The following is a 4,104-nucleotide window of genomic DNA, read 5'->3' as shown; positions in this document are numbered from 1 at the left end:
CTGTTGGTATATGAATACTGGTGGCACAGCTCCAGCATCATAGCAACATGCAAGCTCCCGCAGTACGACAAAGTGACAGACACATGGGGGGTCAGGCATACAGGAGGCATTAAATAGATGCTTATTGAGGGAATGAATGCCTCAATCTATAGATTTATACAATGTGCTTTCTATTACCCTGTCAGAACAATTTTGAGCAGCAGCATATAGATATGACAAGATCTGATTATTCTCTTTAATTACCCATTTATTTATAGTATGTATTGGAAAATATTTTTTTAAGATGTTAAGTGTTGGAGAGTAGGAGAAGCAAAGAAAGTTCAGATCTAAACTCATAAATCTTGTGTGGAGTCCAAGGTTGTTAAAAGGCATCCACCTCTGCCTTCCTAGAAAAGCTATTAGGAACGCAGCATCAGAATATTTAATTCAGCTGCACATTCTCATGAGTGTCCCTAATAGCTAATTATCAAATAAATGACTCAGAGGAAGACAGTATTGGAACTGGGTGAAGCGGCAAGGGGAGGGCTCTAATTACTGAGTGAAGGCATGCTGATGTCATTAATTTGCCTAATTAAGAAGTTAGTAGAAAATACATTGCAATGAAATGCAAGTGCAACCTAATTATTTGTACCTTTGAAACCGTGGTGAACAACATTATTGGCATCATCATTAAAAACTACCTATTAGCTGTATGTACCTTTAAATTTACGCCCTTAAATTCATTGCCACCCTCTCATCAAGTCCTCACACCTGTATGATTCTGTTGTTGATCATTTGCAATACTACCAAGTTACGTTAAACAGTCCTCTTTAATCTTTTTCGGTTCCGTTTACCCTACTGCCTTTCATGCAGAATTCATTTACTTTACAAATATTGAAATTTCAATATGTGCCAGGCTCTACGCTAAGTCCTGGGGGTAGTATGGTGAGCAAAACCAGATATGGGTCCCCATTCTCATGAATCTAGTGGTGGAAACAGACATTAGTCAAAGCTATGAGTCGTAATTGACTCGATGGCACTGGGTTATGACAGAGTAAAACGGAGGGAACTGATCTCATCAAAAAGACCATGAAACACTTTCCTGAGAAAGCTGAAATCTGAAAAATTGTAGGAGGTTAACTGTGAAGTTATGGGGGTGGGGAAATTTACACCTTGCTTCTTGCAAAGTCTTATGAGACTTGAGCTTCTTTATCTTTAGCCTCCTAATCTCAACATCCTCCTCCTGTATATTTCCCTACCCCCCACAATTTGGCTTCTATTAAGAACTTCTCAGAACATACTCAGAACAAGATCAAGGAAAACAGCTCATAAAATTCTCATTTTTAAATTTTATTGTAGTAAAATACATGTAACAAAAGTTTGCCATTTTAGCCACTTTAAAAGTACAATTCAGTGACATTAATTACTTTCATCATGTTATACTGCCATCACTACTATCTATTTTCAAAAATTTTACAGAAACTCAGTATCCCTTACATACTACCCACCACGCACCCACTGCCGTCGAGTCGATTCCGACTCATAGCCACTCTATAGGATGGAGTCGAACAGCCCCCATAGAGTTTCCAAGGACCACCTGGTGGATGCGAACTGCCGACTCCTTGGCTAGCAGCTGTAGCACTTAACCACTATGCCACCAGGGTTTCCCCCTTATATACTAAATATCAATAATAAAGTTTTAAAGCAAATAATAGTACTAGATGCTCAGTCAAGAAGGGCTCCTAACTTCTCACAGTTGAGTGCTGCTGTCCTGATCAGTTTCCTCCCCACATCCCATGCTGATCCCCGCCTAGGTGTACCTGGTATGTCATCCAGCCAGGGCGCCAGAGATTATGAAAATAATAGAGCTACGAGCCAAGACCATTGGACGACACTGGGAGTAACTTCGTTGACTGGAGTCCAGGAAATCTTCACAGAGATTTACATAGAAAAAAACATAAAGTGGTGAACATAAATCAGCTTTTTAGAAATAAAAACAACTAAACTTTAGTAAATGCAAAAAGTCCCATAGGTAGAACTCTTCATTCCTCTAAAAATTCTTGGTAAAAGTGTTGTTACTGTATCAAGCTGAATAGCTGCAACTCTCATAGGTTCCAGAAACATTAATTGAATTCCCTGGAATCTGCTTATTTTCCTGGCATACATAATTTCAATTCCTTCCCATTTTTGATTGACTTCCAAGTGTTACCTTCCCCTTTCTTGCTTAGCATTTGGAACAATCACTGACAAATGATTTTCACATCTTCCCAGACCATGATGTGGTTAGCTAAGAATTCAAGCATAGCTCTTTTTCAGTTATCCTCCATTTGATTAAAAAATAGTTTGTACTGGAATGGAAGCTTCTACCTGACATGGCATATGGCAAGACCTCCAGGAAAAAATGATGAGAAAAAAAATTTCAGCCTAAGGAGAGTCCCAACTACTGAAAAGTTCTTCCATAAAATATGTATCTAGAGGAGAAAACAAAAGTTTCAGCAATATTTTTAATTAAATAAGTTGCTTAGTTCTCCATTACCATATCATCAGGTAAACATTTCTACATGTGTTCATTTTCAACGGATAAAGGCACACTTTTCCCTTTCTTAAAATTGAGACTTTTGCAGAATGTTTGCATTACGTATGAAGAGAAGAGCTAATATATGCCAGGCACTATGATAGGTGCAAACTGAACGCTATCTTGTTTAATCAGCTATCAGTGCGCCTGAATGGAGAGATAGTCAAACAATTCCAGCATGGCAATAAACTTCAGAGCTCATATAACCACTGCTGTGGTTGATTAGGTGAAGAAGCCGAAGCTCAAAGAGTAGTTTAATGGCAATTTATCTCATTAACAGCCAAGTGGAATTTGAACCCACCTTAGTCCAGTGCTCTTTCTACAATATCACACTGAGATTCCCATGAAGTTTGTCTCCCTTTCTCTCTCTCTCCCTTCGTCTTTCTCTCCCTCCTCTTTCCCTTCCTCCCTCCCTCCCTTCTTTCTCCCTTCCTTCCTTTCCAGTGCAGTTAACTTTCTTCTTTGGAAATGAAGTGTTTGAAATCATCTTTCAACATTTATCTGACTACTGAATACTAGGCCTTAGACACTACATTGGGAACTGGAATGGACACTGTCTTGGGGGATTTTATCTTAGAAATTAATAGATACTCAGGTCTATCATGCATAAACTTGTTTAGTTTATTTTAAGGTCATCACGGCAAGGCACGCAAGTAAGACCTCTCAACATTCACTTAGAAGTGGAGAATCAGAATTAACAATTACAATGTTAGTTCAATGGTTAGAGTTCAAGTCTTTAGACTCAGTGGAGATCCCTGGTAGCTAGGGTCCAAGGTCGATGATGGTAGACAGTATCTCCTTTCCATCTCTGCCTTCTCTCAGTGAGTGAGCAGAAATTTAGGGTTTATATGTGAAAATTTGTCACCTTGGCTCCACACAGCAAGGGCCAGTATGACATCAAAGACTAGTATGTATGTCTTTTTTTCCAGGGCTAGAGTGTAGCCAAGTGACATATCTTTTCTTCAAGGTTTGAGATTAGGGAGGTTGTTTAGAGATTGTCATGTAATTTTGTGTCACAGCATACTGGGTCAAAGTGAACTTAAAGGTTGTTTACATTCTTTACATACTTCACCTGTTTCTGTGTTTCTATGTCCAAGTTCAGAAATGTTCTAAATAACTTTTTTTTATGACTTACAGGTTTCTAATGAGTTAGTTAATACTAGAGAGCCTCACAATGGTAGATATACTTCGAAGTTCATATTATGAGTGCTTATACATATGTATTTTGAAAGCTTAATAGTGACATTCTTTATGGGGTGTGAGATCGTTATAGAAACATACAGAACAGATATAGTAAGACAAGATGTATACACCAGTAGCCCTCAACTTGAATCCACCTCACGACGACCCCATGGGTGTCAGAGTACAACTGTGCTCTGTCTCATTTTCAGTGGCTGATTTTTTGGAAGTAGATTGTCAAACCTTCTGAGGGGCCTCTGAGTGGACTGGAACCTACAACCTTTTGGTTAGGAGCCAAGCACATTAACTGTTTGCACCACTGAGATAACTAAAATACAAGGCAGCACATGATAAGTGCTTAATAAACAAGG

The 4,104-nt window shown here is 38.8% G+C and overlaps 1 long non-coding RNA gene across 2 annotated transcripts in view; it reads right to left on the bottom strand.

Annotated features, from left to right (window-relative positions):
- Window positions 1-4,104, bottom strand: part of LOC111752968 (uncharacterized) — a 42,403-nt gene that overhangs the window by 21,918 nt on the left and 16,381 nt on the right. For both annotated transcript variants that reach the window (XR_010322501.1, XR_002787818.2), the window contains exon 2: window positions 1,800-1,908. This is a non-coding gene — a long non-coding RNA (uncharacterized LOC111752968). The remainder of the gene's footprint in view (window positions 1-1,799; window positions 1,909-4,104) is intronic.

This window comes from Loxodonta africana, chromosome 7 (genome assembly GCF_030014295.1).
Source record: "Loxodonta africana isolate mLoxAfr1 chromosome 7, mLoxAfr1.hap2, whole genome shotgun sequence".
Taxonomy (NCBI): Eukaryota; Metazoa; Chordata; class Mammalia; order Proboscidea; family Elephantidae; genus Loxodonta; species Loxodonta africana.
The sequence above is the reverse complement of the archived record's forward strand: the minus strand, read 5'-3'. Positions and strand labels throughout refer to the sequence as shown.